Raw genomic sequence first — 15,669 nt, forward strand, 5'->3', positions numbered from 1 at the left:
CGGAAGAGCATGGCGGATTCCTGCCGCCATACAGAGACGCATTTTCAGACTGCGCAGTGCTCTGCGTGTCAGATTTGGCTGTAACTTGGATGAAAAGAGTTTCTGTGCTGCACACTCAGTCTCAGAGTTAAACTGCTGATTGCGGCTCCAATGTGGACTGCTGTGTGCCTGGAACTGTGGTGGCTCAGGGGCACCAAATGGCTCTGAGGCAGGAGCAGCTTGGCTCAGCTCTGCCATGCTGATCTGTGCTGGTCTCAGGCAGGAACTACCGTAATTACCTTAAAACCGTGCAGTTAAGGTTTAGACTGGGCAGGACACAGGCAGTACCGTATTACCTGTACATGGTGCAACTTAAGTTTTTAAGAACTGTTTAACATTTTAAGAAATGCTCCTGGATAGTGAAAAAATTACAGATTCACAATAAAACAGATTCAGACAGACCACTAAATGGATCACAATGTTGGATGAGTGTACGTAGGCTTGAGAGAGAAAAAAAAAATATAGAGAGAAAGAATAAAGTTAATGCCCTTAAAAAAAAGGGGGATAAAGTCTTTAAAGAGACAGAGTACAGATAGTTATAGATTAAGAGAAATAAAGTAAATATAAGCCACGTAAAAATGGAAAATTCACAGAGAGTCTGGATTATGTACATTGTGTTTTCTTTAAAATTTTTGACTGTGAAGGAGCTAAGTACAGAGAGACATTTCATTACATGGGCTGCCAAGCTAAACCAAAATGGATATAAGGGTATTACGATTTCAAAATTTGGGTCTAAGGATATGATGCTTTGGAGAGGGTCTTCTTTTGTTTTTGCAGAGGATGAGACCCTGTGGATTGCATCTATTCCGATTTGGTATGATAGACCACGCCCTCCTGAAAGGTTGCTGTGAACACCCTCAAAAAATTGCTTCGCTCAATTGCCAACTGAGATGAAACTAGCACACAGGTTATATCATGAACGACCTAATTAACGACGCCCCTATTCAGCAGGAAGCAGTTTGGAGAGAAAAAACTACGCCCATGTTCCCAAATATTGTTTATAAATGTTCTTTTACATTTAAAGGGGGATATGATATAGATATGAATAATTTGCATTGGTATGGATTTTAAGGTCAATTTTGTTATATGTATATGTATTTTTGATCTTGATTAAGGTATTGTGATTGTGTAGTTCATTTAAAAATGTAATGTATAATTAGGAAATATAGGTTGTTAATGGATAATCATCGCTAATAGTTAAGCTTGTAGTCATGTTAATTAGATTTTCTAGATATATAGAGATATATTTCAGTTAGATAGGCATTCTTCATATCTTTCAAAGACTGCAGAATATGGCATTTAAAATATTTTAATAACTTAGGACTTTTCATGACAAGGAGACACGTCTGCTCCTGGCAGCACCAGCTACTTCAAGAGGAAGATGGGCATCGAAGAGGATCCTTATGGAGTTGGATAGTCATTTGGGCAAGAAACTGCTCTTGCCTGGACTGTTGCATAAACTGGACACAGAGAACCCTCAGAGAGAGGACTGCTGAACTTGCCTAAAGGTGAGATGGTCTTTCGGGGTTCCTGATTCATGAAAGAGTCTGCGAGACATTCTGCAGGACACAGCAGAAAATGACTGAACTGTCTTTGAAATTTCCTGCTTCATGGAAATGTATCTGGATACCATGGGCCTGTAGGCCGAAGATGGATGCCCCAACGGTACCAAAGAACTTTGGGTGACTGTCCAGGCAGCGAGATGTCTCTGTCATTTCTAGAGTTTTCTTATTTCTTGTGTACTTAGGTAATATTATATCCTTCTGGAGTCTTTGATGGAGTTGAAGAATGAATAGTTATAGTTTTCCTTAGTTATGGTAAGAGATAAAATAGATATAAATATTGTAACTGTAATTCTTACTTGATAACTGTTTTGTTATATGTAATTTTACTATGCTAAAGTTAAAGCCTTTCTTTTTTGTTTAAACGGAAAAAGGGGAAATGATGTGGGAATGATTTCTTACTAATAAAGAAACTGCCTTGGCCCATTTTATTGGATAGAAAATTAGGTAGGCGGAGTATACAGAAGAGAATTCTGGGAGAAAGAAGGTTAGAGGAAGAGTCGCCATGATGCTCCCACTCCAGACAGACGCAGGTTAAGATCCTCTCTGGTAAGCCAGCTCATGGGCTACACAGAATATTAGAAATGGGTTAGAACAATATGTAAGAGCTAGCCATAAGGAACTGGAACTATCCGGGCCAGGCAGTGTTTGAAAGAATACAGTTTCCGTGTAATTATTTCTGGGCATAAGCTAGCCATGCGGGCGGCCGGGTGCTGGGGACGCAGCCCTGCCACCGCTCCTGTTTCAACATGAGGGGACCCTGCAGGTGGTCACAGCAGGCAGGGAGGGGATCAATGAAGAGATGGCACTAAAAATTGGGTTCCAATCAAGTTTGTCATCCTGGATTAAGACTTCAGGGAGTCTGAAGTCAGGCAGTTCATTGTCAGTATATTAAAACATAGTATAATTGGAATAAAAAGTTTCCTGGTATAACACAATTCCTGGTGCACAAGTAATTATAATTACTTAAAACTCAACTCAGGATACATGTCATTTCTTTCACAACGATGTGTTCTACAGGCAGGCTACCTGTATTAATTTAAGGACCTAAGGAAGGGTTTAGGCTAGTCTTGGTCATGTAGACAGTGTAGAGATCATTTAGGCTATTAGCCAGCTCAGGTCCTGGTTGTGGGAGCTTGGGGGAGCCTCTGGCTATATAGATAATGTAAGGGTCATTTAAAATATTAGGTATCTCTGATCCTGGCTGTGGGATCTTGGAGAACCCCTGGCTGTAAAGGTCATTTAGATTACTAGGTATCTAGGGTCCTGGTTGTAAGAGCTTAATATGGCCTGGCCCAATAGGTAATGCAGATGACCAAGCTATTAGTCACTCCCAATTCTCAGCATTCTGGATGGAAGAAAAGGCTTTTTTTTTCATATTTCTCATTGGAAAGATGATTCTGCATGCTTAACTTTCCTGGTTTCTCTGGAGAGCTGTAGGACAAAGACCTTCACTGGGCTCCCAACAATAGTCCATGTTTACTTTCCCATCTGAATACTCAATCAGAGCACCAGAAACTCGGCATCTAAAAATGTCAACACCTACTTTCCTCCACTTCTACCGAGACACACATCTGTCTACCACCATGGTGTACCCAGTGGCCTGTGACGAGGCTTCCCCTAGATCACCAGGCTTCCCCTCCTACTTTATGGCTCATTTTTCCAGGGTTAACTATGACAATTAAATTAAAAATTGAAAATGCCAACAAATCTTGCCCAGCCACCTTCCTCAAGAATTTCCCAAAGCCACAATAAACACACAAGTTTCACTGGCTGGCTGACAACGTCCCCCATACTGTGACTGCTTTTTGTGGTCTAATTTGGGTCATTGCCTAAGATCACTTTTATTCATGCTTTATCACTTGAATCCAGGCATGACACCTCTCTTGTTTATTGCAATTGTTATGACTGTCTCATGCATCCTGAGAGCCAGGAGTCCATCCGTGTCATTCACCGCTACATACCCAGTGCCTAGAGCAAGCAGACTCTCACTGAGTGTGCTTCAAAGCATCTGTTTGGGAAGGAGGGAGAAGAAAGGTTATTTCTCACCATGAGTTTCCCTATAATTTCAGGGAAAGTGGTCAGTGGTTTACAGCAATAACAGAAGCCTGATTTCTAACCAGACATTCACTGGGATGCCTGCAAGTCCTTGGTGACCCCCATGTCCAGGAAGAGATGGGTCAGAAGCACCATCTGTTTACACAGATGTTTGTGCATGTGGGATTTTCATGTGAAATCCACCACCAATCATATGTCTTCTGCAAGATAATTACGCAGTAAGGGTGAGGTGCAACCCTCAAAATATCTGCGAGCCCCAGGAAATCAAACTAAAATTCTCCTGGTAGAAATCTATAGCTGACTTATTTAGCAATAACATTGACAGTAGTTGGGTTTAATGGTTTATGGGTTCTCTTTTTAAAAATATTCTTCTAAGGGTCGTCCCTGGAGAAGTTTTTTGGATGCAAAAGCAATGAAATGCATGCTAGATTAAGAAGTTAAATAATATTTACTGGCCTCAGCCATCTTGGTGATCTTGGAATAACCTTGGCACATTTCTTGACATTTATACAGCTTTTCCCTGTCATCTCTGAACTGAGGATGGTGTGAGTTAGGAGTAGTGATATATTCCAGAATATATCCAGAATTGATACCTTTTATATCTGAATTATAGCATAATAATAAAAGAATGCAGCATAATATATACTTCTCAACATGACTGTTGAGAAGACAAATGTATGTAGACAAGTGTACCAGGGCTGGGGATGCCGGGAGCACTCAAATGCTTCTGGCCATTGCTATGAATAACTTGCCCCTTTCCCACTGTCTTAGAGTATGAAATTCAAAAACCCTCTATATTTGGATTGCTGTTACTATTAATACACCTTAATTTAATTTATTCATGTGTACATGTGTGCATACACACATGTGTGGGGCACACATGCAGTGGTCAGAAGACAACTTGCAGGGATCATTTCTCTCTTTCCACCAGGCAGGTTCTGGGGAAAGAACTCATGCCAACAGGCTTGGCAGCATGTGTCCCTTACCCATCAAGCCGTCTCACCATCTTGTCATTGCTACATTCTAAGGAGCCCTTTAGCAACTTCTACGCATGAGCCTTTTCAACCCTTTCTTCTTTAACACATCATGGGTGACTTCATGGGGGTGAAGGCGACAAGGGGTAGCTATACTTGAGACTTTCCATACAAGGGAGAGGTGCACGGCCCTCTGAAAAGAAACTGCTGCCCCCATCAATGATATCTTCACACATCTGGAGCATCTCATTGGAAATGCTAGCTTGGCATGTATCTGAGCATTCAGGATTTACTCCAGAAAACAATTCGTTATGAATAATCTACCATAAAGACCAAGCTCACCCAAGACCCCTTATGAGGATGCCCACAGATGCTTGATGATTGCAGGCTAACTCTGTCAAAATTCATTTTTTATTATCAATACTGTTAAGATATTCTGGAATGTAGTTCTAAGACTTTATTGATACCCTTTATACCTGAATTATAGCATAATAATAAAAGAATGCAGCATAATATATAAGATATAAAGCTCCTGAATGAAAGAAATTGATTAAAAATATAGTGGTTGAGGAATATTTTATACTATCAAATTGGTGTAAGTAGGAAGGAATTATAAGAAAATAATGGCTATTTGGGATGAAGAAGAAGAAGAAGAAGAAGAAGAAGAAGAAGAAGAAGAAGAAGAAGAAGAAGAAGAAGAAGAAGAAGAAGAAGAAGAAGAAGAAGAAGAACAACTGTATAGATGAGTAGACAGCAGGCATGGTGTTATATTATGACTGCAGTCTCAGCACCAGGAAGCTGAGGCAGGAAGATTGCAGCAAGATCAAAACCAGTCTGAATAGCATAGTGAGATCCAGGCCAGCTTGAACTAGGTACCGAGCCCTGTTTCACAACCCCTCAAAATAGACACGTCCTCTGGAATAAATGCTAGTGTCATGACAACACCTCAGATGAGCACTGATAACAGAAATGTGTACCTTTCTATGCCTCACGGATGCTCATTATTATCTAATGGACACTGTACACTATTCTGGCAGATACATCATATCTGCGTCTCACCACTACTGCCAGTCGGTAATGTGGCCGAGAAATATGCTCAGGAATGGCTGAGTGGCTCTATACATGCTGTGTATACATGTCTACACACATGTGCATATGCAAATGTGTACATATATGTAAGTCAGTGAATACCACTTATTAAAGAGGTACCATATAGTACAGATTGTTCTACAGCAGCTTATTAAATAATGTGCCAGGAGCTCATAACTGAACTACCTAGCTGAGTTTTAATACCTAGGTTTAGGCATTGATTTCTGCAGGCAGCACAGTGGGCCTGTTCTCTCTACACATTATCTCTCCATTTGCCTATGTACATCTATCTAGTTAAAATGGTAAGTAGCTATCTATGCCTGTAAGTCTAGCTGTTCCAGCTGTTTATTCCTTGACCTGTCTATTAATAACTACCTACTTATCTGGTGAAGCCCACAGTGCTTGCTTCTGGACAGCATGCTCATGCTCTCACCCCTCACCTCACTGTTCTCTGGACATGTCCATTCAGATAGCTGTGCTACAGGAAAAACAACTTCAGAGTTCCACGCTTGGCTCACCCTGTGACCTGGGGGCCATGCCACACTGCGCTATTTTTGCGTTTCATAAGATAGACTCCTTGAAGATGACACTGTTAAAACTCTACCGTGACCCTGACAGTCATCCAAGCACTTGAGTTATGAAATGTTAAACATCAGAAAGCAACTGCCACCTGACCCTATAGTGCAGGGCAGGACCACTCACCTCCTTTTCTTCTCCTTTCAAAATGAACAGCCAAGCAATGCGCAGTGGTCTAAGATTAAAATCCCAGCACTAAGGGGGCTGAAGCAGGAAGATGATGAGTTCAAAGGCAGTAGAGAATAAAGAGAAAAAAATTCTTTCCCCAAACAATATTCATTAAAATAAGTAAGATAAATATTTGGAAAGAATGGGAAGGCCACATCTCACCTTTGATAAGGCTGAGAAGGGCGGTCAGTCATGCTGGAAAATAGCAAAGACCCTTCACAAAGGCCGTAAAGAGTTTAACAACATGGGGACAAGCCTGAGCTGCCCACAGCAAAGTCCACTAATTGATAATTGCAAAATCATACAATAAACATATCACATGAATGGTAGCACATGCAGGAGCCAAAGGGAACACATTTTATTACACTTCTAACCATTAGATAAGACAAGATTCATAAAATTTCATCTAATTAACTTCATTAAATCACACATGCGACAGAGTTCAGCACCTGCTGCATGCCAGAGTGCTCAGTACTGAGGAGATAAACACAGTGACCAAGCCAGGGTCAAGTAGTTTGAAAAGAATGAAACAGATGTATATACAAAATATGACAGGACTTACAACTTTAAATCCCCTTTGTATAAAAGTGCAAGAGCCACACAATGCAGATGGGATCTAACTCAATTCATCTGAGCAGGGAGAGAGAGGAAAGACCATGGGGGATGGGGAGTTGAGAGCTAAGGATTGGTGAACAAGCAAATCTCCAGCTGCTAGACAATAGAGGGGAACGCACACTAAATGTGCTCACTGGTTGGGATTCAGGAAGAGCTCTCTTCTTCCTCTTTCACACAAGCTGACAGATGTCCAACTGTGCATGACCAAATTAGAAACAGGGCTTTACCCATTCAACTTGGAATACTCGCACTGCCCCCGCTGCAATGCAACAGTTCTCCATTCATCAGTGAATCACTCCATACATTAAGTAAATGATTACTGACAGCCAATTATGTTTGGAGGAGGTCATTCTCATCCAACAAAGGATGGAGCAATATGTGGCTAACATAAAAACACCCCTCCTTAGTGAAGCTTACACTAGGGGGAGACCAGAATGTAGACAAACTTGTAAAACAGAATGTTGAATAAATCAGAGGTGACTAAAAACTTTGAAGAGAAAAACAGTAAGTCATAAAAAGAAAATAGTGAAATTATTTTAAAATTAGTGACTTGGTCGGGAATAGCACCAAGGAATCATAATTAAGAAAATTGAAAATGAGAGATGTCACACCTGCCGTGTTTCTGTTCAGATATCAGGTATACAATGGCCTCGAGAATGAAGTATGTAAAGAGCCACTTGACATATCACGCTAGAGAAAGAAGAAACTAAGATGGAACCAGTGATGAGGACAAGAAGAGGAAGAGGATGAAGACAGAGCAAGAGCTTTACAGGCAACTGAAGGTGCTTTCAGCTGAATGAAAAGGAGCCACTGAAGGATGCCAAGCAGAGCACAGCAGGGACAACCAGGAGGCAAGGGGAGGTAGACGGGGTGTCAGGAGGCTGGAAATGGAGCAGAAGAGGAGTGGAGACTGAGAGGAGACCAGGAGGCACAGAGGAAGGGGAGGGGAGGAAAGAAGAAGGTAGACCATGAGGAGACCAGGAGGCACAGAGGAAGGAGAGGGGAGGAAAGAAGAGGGTAGACCGTGAGGCAGGCATCTGCTTAGGTCTAAGAAAAAGATGCCAGGAGAAGAGGAGAGAAGAGTAACAAGGAAAGCACTGAAAAGTGGTAGGTTTTAGATACATTGGGGGTTGATAATAGATTTATTGAGAGCGTGGAAATAGTATGGGAGGTAAAGAATAGAATCAAGCAGGATTTCATACCTGGAGCCTTTGCAACTCGAATGCACTTGCATTTAGTAGAATCGAGAACACACAGAACACGGGAAGAAACAGAACTCAGGTATGGCATGCTCCCCTGGAGGATAATGTGCTATTTAATCTGTAAGACCGAATAGGCAGTTACATGGACAGTTCTAGGGCTTAGGATTTCAGGGCTTAAGAGGAGATAGACATGAGAGTCATCAATGATAAATGGTACTAAAGCAACTAGACTCCTAGAGATGCTGAAGCAATGAGAACCGGAGGTGCAGCTCCTCAACCACATGGGATGCATGTGGTTGGATGGCAGAGAGGTGAGGTTGGGACAATGTGAGCAGAGATGAGAGGTTAAGACCAAATTGTTAACACTTGTTTGGGAAGGGGGTGAGCGGTGCTGTCGCTGATAGGATTCACTTGCTCTAGGAAGTGGTCTCTCACCTATGCCCAGGCAAGAAACTCTAGGTGAACTCAGTTGGCCACAGATAAACATAAGACATGAAAATAAGAGGGGGGCTTCTGGGGAGGGTTCCGGTGGGAGAGGGAAGGAGATGAGAGAGGGAAATACAGACGGGAACGACTAGAATTCACTCTGGTCGTGTATGAAACTGGCAAGCGACGAATAAGATTTTTGAACAGATGAGGGAGGGACGAAGGGCACACACACTGCTGACTCCTAACTGTGCAGCCAGCTGAATCTCCAGCACCAAATTTAGCAGCGTGGCCGTTTGGTCCTCCTGACAAGGCAGTCCTAGCGGATGATAAAGGGTGGGCTCCGGAGGAGCTGGAGCAAAGGCACGCCATGGAAACATGTGTAGCAAATGCTTTGAAGGAGGTTTTCCTCGAGAAATGTGGGGTGTGTGTGGGGGAACACGAGCTAGAACTATAAAAGAAATTAGGGTTCATGGGTCAATGATTAAATTTGGGGCTGATTCCACTCTTAATCGAAGGATGGCAGGAGAGGGATAATAAAGCCTGAAGACCTCCTCACCACCCCTCCCCCCAAAAAAAAAAGAAGGGAAGAACAGTAAGGGCAAATGAACAAACCCAGCTCAGTCACGCTCGGGGCATGGCCTCAACCAGAATAAACTGGAGTAGGCAGCAAGTGGGCTGTTGTGAGTCCTTCCAATGTACTTTAGCAGGGGAACCTCCTGCATAGAAAGGAGAAGCACAAGAAATACGGTCTCTGTGCAGAGAGTCACTCAAATTCTGTTGTACTTGAAAAAAAAAAAGTCTAAAAATGCGGAGGCATGTCAAATGCCTCAGGGCTGCCCACACAATTCCTCACCAATGCAATGGAGGAGCTAAATATCCCTGGACACGGTCACATGACATCACAGTGCTGTGTGCTTCCCAGAATCGCCCAACCATCTTTCCAGCTGTTGCTTTTTCTGCCTTGGCTTCCCCAGCATGATCTTTGCCCAGGCTCTAAGCAAAAGCCAATGCGGTAAAATGGCATCCCTTTGTGGCTGGATTGACAGAGACATAAACACACAGAAGCCACATGAAAGTGTCGGGCAAGCACGGGCTGCTTGGGACAGCACCCTGCAGACTCTGCAGCAGAGAGGTCTCTTCGATTGTCTGAAGAGGAAACGATGCAGGAAACCCCTAGGGACCATGAAACCCAAACACCCAAACATGGGCACTTATCCCTTTGGGCATGTTCTGTCAAAGGATCCTCCTACACGTAATTTAACTGAGGAGGCAATGCCCTATCCAGCACATGAAAATCTTCAAATCCCAGCAATTAACCCCATTGCCATCTATCCCACGAATGGGTATCTGAGAATAAATAGCACATGTGTGTGTGTGTGCGCGCACGCGTGCATGCCCACACACACACACACAAACACACACACGCACGCACGCACACCACTCCCTGCTTGCCTTGAGCAGTGCATTATGGAAGGCACATGGATAGTGGACTTCACCACACATCGGTGACAATTCAGAAATGTTTAGAGCAGCCATCAAGCTGGGGACCTCCAGGCTGGGAGCATGTTAGGCAGGTGCTCACATAAACAGAAGAGGAAGGAGGTCACGAGCCCAGAGGAGACCAGAATTGAAAGCCAGGCTCACAGGTACCGGGATGGGAATTCTGGTGCACTCTGATGTGGATAATGAGAGCAGACAGCCTTCCTGCTAGTGAGCTTTGGTAGCAAAGAGCGGAACGCACGTGACGAACAGACGGGTCTGCACAGGCCTCTCTGGATCCTATCACAGAGATTTTCCACTGGACAGACAGACAAAAGGACAGGCATAATGAGGAAGGACATTATTCCGAATGGCAGGCTAAATCTTTACCCCAAGTGCAATCACCCAGCATGTGCAAGCAAGCTACGTACTCTGTCATCACAATGCACATGCAAACACCAGGAAATAAAACCCCGGCTGGGACAAGGGCATCGAAATAAAGATTTCTGCAGTTCTGCAAATCACTTTTAGTATTTACTATTTTTGTCAGCGCTTCCTCTGGTATAAGCAAGTTGTCACCCATGTCACTGCCGCTGAACCTGTATCCTTCAGTTCCTCATCTTACTTCCAAGAAACAGCAAAAGAGGTAAGAATGCCGAGCTGTGGTCCTCTCGGATCCAGCCTCCTGGAAGCACCAGGGTCTATGTCACAGTCATCCTCGTAAGTACGCCATGGCTAACATCCCAGATAGGTGACTTCAGCTTCACAGCTGAGATTCGCAGCTTGTTCTCAGTGTTTTACACATGCCACATAAACACACAAGACAGGGACAAGAGGCAAAACTGCTCCAATGACTTAAACATGATTGAAGCTCGCACGTGCATTGTGCATGCATGGAAACGCCGCTGTGACATATCGTGTATCATTAAAGTGTGCTGACAAAATCCAAAACTGATGGCCAGCATACTGGATTATATATCGAGGTATAGCTATACATATTTATTTTATGCTTGGATTTATTGTTTTGAAAATGATAGGCAAGGACTGCAGAGTATGCCAAAGTATAAAAGTTACTCTTTTCAGAGAGCAAAGGAATTAGAAAATACTGAAGGTATTTCAACAGTCTGGCTGTCACATGGGTCTCCACCTTAAGATGACGGTAAAACTTGAGTCTTTCCTTCTTGCACAAATATTTAGGTGTCTGAAAATTGTTTGACATTAAAATTAGAGATTGATTTTGTTGATAAAAAGAGAGGGTCTAGAGAGATGGCTAGCAGTTAGGAACTCATGCTGAGAACTCGAGTTTAGTTCCGAACACCCAGGCTGTGCATCTCACGACCTCCTGTAACTCCATCTCCAAGAGGACCCAACATCTCTACCTCTGCAAGCGCCTCTACCAAAGCATGCGCACCTGCACACAGACCCACACATACACGTAATTTAAAATAACACAATAGATTCTTCTTTCAAAACCGAAACAAGTGGATAAGACGAGGAGAACAACTTGAAAAGCATCATCTATTATAATTAATTCCTGTGGAATCAAAACATTTGTTTTGAAAATCCTCTCTATCAGAAAAAAATGTTAAAATAAACTTTAAATTTCTAAGCAGTGACTAAAGTAACTATAAGAAAAACTGACAACATTAAAATAAACTTTAAATTTAAAATGAGAAAGCTAATGAGCATGCAAACACTGGAAACCCCATTAGTGTATGGTTTTCAAAAGTTAAACCATAAAATGTGTTGCAAACAATGAGTTAATAGCCTTAAAATTTTAGTTACAAAAATTCCTCAGCAGACATTGGAGCTGCCTAACTAGACATACCCAAGAGCATCCTCACAGTGCCCGTTTCCTGCCCTCGTCCTAGTGCGGCAGATAATTAGCCCTTACATAACACCAACAAAACAAAAACAATAAAATAGACCAAAAATGAGTGAGTGCCATCATACTGAAACAATTATTAAAGACGCTACTCAGCGGGAGTGATGTTTTTATCTAAACAAACTCTCCAGCATTTTGTTCCTGAAGTGTAATTATCTGTTAACACTTAAACGGCAACCAACAGTCTAAGAGCCTGCTTTAGGAACACTACAGCAGCCACTGTTATTCTGTGCTCATGAATCAACCCTCAGTTAAATGAAGGCTTCATGCTGATTGTCAGTGCTCACAGTGCACTGCCTTAGGCCCCAAATATTCATGCTTCACAAAGAAAAGGGCAATGCTGCCTGCACATATGGGAAGACATGCAATTCAGGCATGGGAGCTGTGGACCATGTACCACCAGCCCTCTCCATGATCGCTCAGTGCAGACTCGTGCAACCAAAGAGAAGCATCAAATTATATGACAGAGTCATCGTATGATAGAATATTATATACACATTAAAGTTAGGTTTATTAACAATCTGTCAAACCATGCAGCATGCATACTGTAATAAGTGAAAAGTTCCAATCAAAACTGCATGGCTTTGCAACTTTAGCTCTACAGATTGCTCGTGGGAAGCACCCTAGAGGAGAGTATTAACTACCAGCCATAGTTAACTTTCCCATGGGCATTACTGGACTCTGTCCCTTTAAAGCATACATCCCATCGTCATTATTCACTACACTAAACTACTTTGTTCATTTAAATTAAAAATATCTGTAAAATACAAATTGCTTAGGGGTCCGCAAGATAGTTCAGAGGATGAAATCACTTCCTAACAAGGCTCACAACCTCTTCTTGATTCCCAGGACCCACATGGTAGGGAGAGAGGAAACTGATTCCTACAAGTTGTCTTCTGACCTACACACACAACAACAACAACAACAACTAACTAAATAGTTAAATAAATGTTATAAAAATATTTTTAAGACTACAAACAACTCAACCATAGAGATAACATATTCAAAGTACAACTAGGTATAGTCCAGTAGACTTTACTCGTTACACGAACTGAGGGTAGAGATTACATGAGCATAAACACATCTCTAAGATAAATACAATGAAATTAATCAGCATATTGCAATTTACTTTTTCCAGTTAATAAGATGGCGTAGACAGATATTTTATTTCCGCATGTGGACTGAAAGAATACGGGAGTGAGCGGCTCCTCGGCGAAGGCACGTATACAAAAGTTGTTATGTCAGGGATTAAGGATAAGTGAGTTAATGAGCAGAAAAAAATAGAACATGACTTAAACTGCCCCAAGAAGCAGAGTAACTGGGCTTCCAGTAAAACACTACAGACAAGCATGCCTTGGGGTCGTAAGGCACACTTTAAAAGAGAAATAGTCCTCTTGAATTCTCCCTTAGGTTTGCAGATTGCAACGCTGCATTTCTTTGCTTCCCTGCTCCCTCCCATCCCTCTTCCTTACCCCTCCTTGCTCTCCTTCAAAGTCATGGTTCCAATTTTCATTGATTGTCATTACATGCAAATATATGCCTATTCCAATGACACAAACAAAACCTACTCCGTTTGTATAATCTTACTTTATGCATGTGTAAATAATTTAAGAAATAAAACAAACTAAAAACAAAAACCAAACAGAACCATCTATTTGGATTCAAGTGTAGAGAGTATTGCCAAGACACTTCTTGTTTTAAAATACATGATTCTTGTAAACACCTGTCGTTGATCTTAATAAAATAAGTGCAGTTGATAGCTCAATATAATTACCTGACAGCCAAAAATAACTGCACACTAGTCTACACGTATGTATGGTGTGAACAGAGTACATGGCTGAAATGGCATGAACATGGTTAATTAGTTACACAAGCCAGATGTGCAACACAGCATGCCAAGTGATTAATGTTTCTGAGGTCTTACTGTGAGCAAAGTTATGGTTTAGGTACCAAAATTTAGCCTAGCAATCTTGGGGTACATAGACTATGTCAAGGGATGAAGCCCTGGATATCTACCCAAGTTTTGCAGTCACAGCAGGGCTTCACTAAAATTTGTGAAAAAATTCTATATACCCAAGCTAAATTTTGTGAATTGGCTTAATGGTGACTGATACATTCTCATTCTGTCTGTGATGAGATCTTGAAGCACTCCAGACAACACATAGATCAGAGCTCAGCAAGCTAGAGGCTTGGGGACCAAATCTAGCCTCCTTCTTGCCTTTGTAAATAAAGATTTATTGGAACATGGTCAGTCTCATTCATTCCTTTATTGCCTGTGGCTACTGTCACATTGCAATTGTAGAGTTGAGATGATGTAGCTGAGAATCTAAGACTTATAGATACTAACATGTTTTCCCCTACTTCTTCAAAAGAAGTTTGTCAATTTCTGATCTCGAATTATGCTCAAAAAAATCAACACTTCGATGCTTATTATTTTTCTTTCCTCTGAGAGGCCTGGTATTTCCGGGAAAACACCACCAAAATAATAATAGTACGTGTCTCTCCTTATTCTAGATTGGCACCAGTCAAACCCTCTCCCTATTTCTGACTTCTTAGGTAAATTTCTGGCTCTTTGGGGGCCTCAGTTTACCCGTCTTTAAAGTAAGGACCAAGAAAGCACCTCACTCATAGAGTGGGAGCAAGAGCTGGAATCTTTCCTTCAGCACAGGGCCTGGTAACCCATGAAACCTGCATGAGCCGATAATACCCTTCCTGTAATGTACTGGTCCCAGCACATCCAAATCCCAGCTATACAAATGCTGTGACATCTCGATGGCTCTCTTGATGGCTCTCCCTAGCTCTCAGGCTCCATGGCTCTCCCTAGCTCTCAGGCTCCATGGCTCTCCCTAGCTCTCAGGCTCCATGGCTCTCCACATAGGAGAGACTGAGATACCCAGGTGCTGGAGTTTTACTTCAGACACCATGCGAATCTGAGTTTATGTAGACTACAGAAAGACACGAAAACCAGATCCTCAGTTTGTCCTTCTGTGAGATGTAGGGATTGCAGATTATATTCATAGGGGTTGGGGAGTCTATATTCTCTGTCAAACTCTTCTTCATATCTTCAAGCTGAACTCAATTCAATTTAGTAACCATCAGGATACAAGGCAACTGGGAACTTGGCAACATCGTCCCATAACTGTGACAGTCAGCAAGTGCACAGAATGTATGCACATATGCATGTATGTATGTGTTGAAATAAGAGCGGCGGCGGGGCTGCGTCCCCAACACCCCGGCCACTTGGCTAGCTCATGCCCGAAATAACAACACACAAACTGTATTCATTTAAGAACTGCTTGGCCCATGAACTCTAGCCCTTACAGGCTAATTCTCGCACCTGGACTAGCCCATTTCTAATGATGTGTGTAAGCACCCTAAGGTGCGCTTACCAGGAAGATTCTAGCCTCCGTCCATCATGGTGTCTCTACTCCAGAAAGCAGAGCTGTTCGGTCCATCTGGAGCAGAGCAGAGTCTGACCTCACTTCCTCTTCCGCCCAGAATTCTATTCTGTTTCCTCCTCCCATCTATGTTCTAAGCTATGAGGCCAAGCAGTTGGTTTATTACTTAACCAATGAAATCAACAGATTGATATA

The 15,669-nt window shown here is 42.3% G+C and overlaps 1 protein-coding gene across 3 annotated transcripts in view; it reads right to left on the minus strand.

Moving 5' to 3' along the window:
- Sema5a (semaphorin 5A) overlaps positions 1-15,669 on the minus strand; it is a 420,186-nt gene that overhangs the window by 305,414 nt on the left and 99,103 nt on the right. The gene's annotated exons all lie outside the window — the stretch shown is intronic.

Source organism: Alexandromys fortis, unplaced genomic scaffold (assembly GCF_014885135.2).
Source record: "Alexandromys fortis isolate MF-2015 unplaced genomic scaffold, M_Fortis_MF-2015_v1.1 scaffold_52, whole genome shotgun sequence".
In the NCBI taxonomy this organism is placed as follows: Eukaryota; Metazoa; Chordata; class Mammalia; order Rodentia; family Cricetidae; genus Alexandromys; species Alexandromys fortis.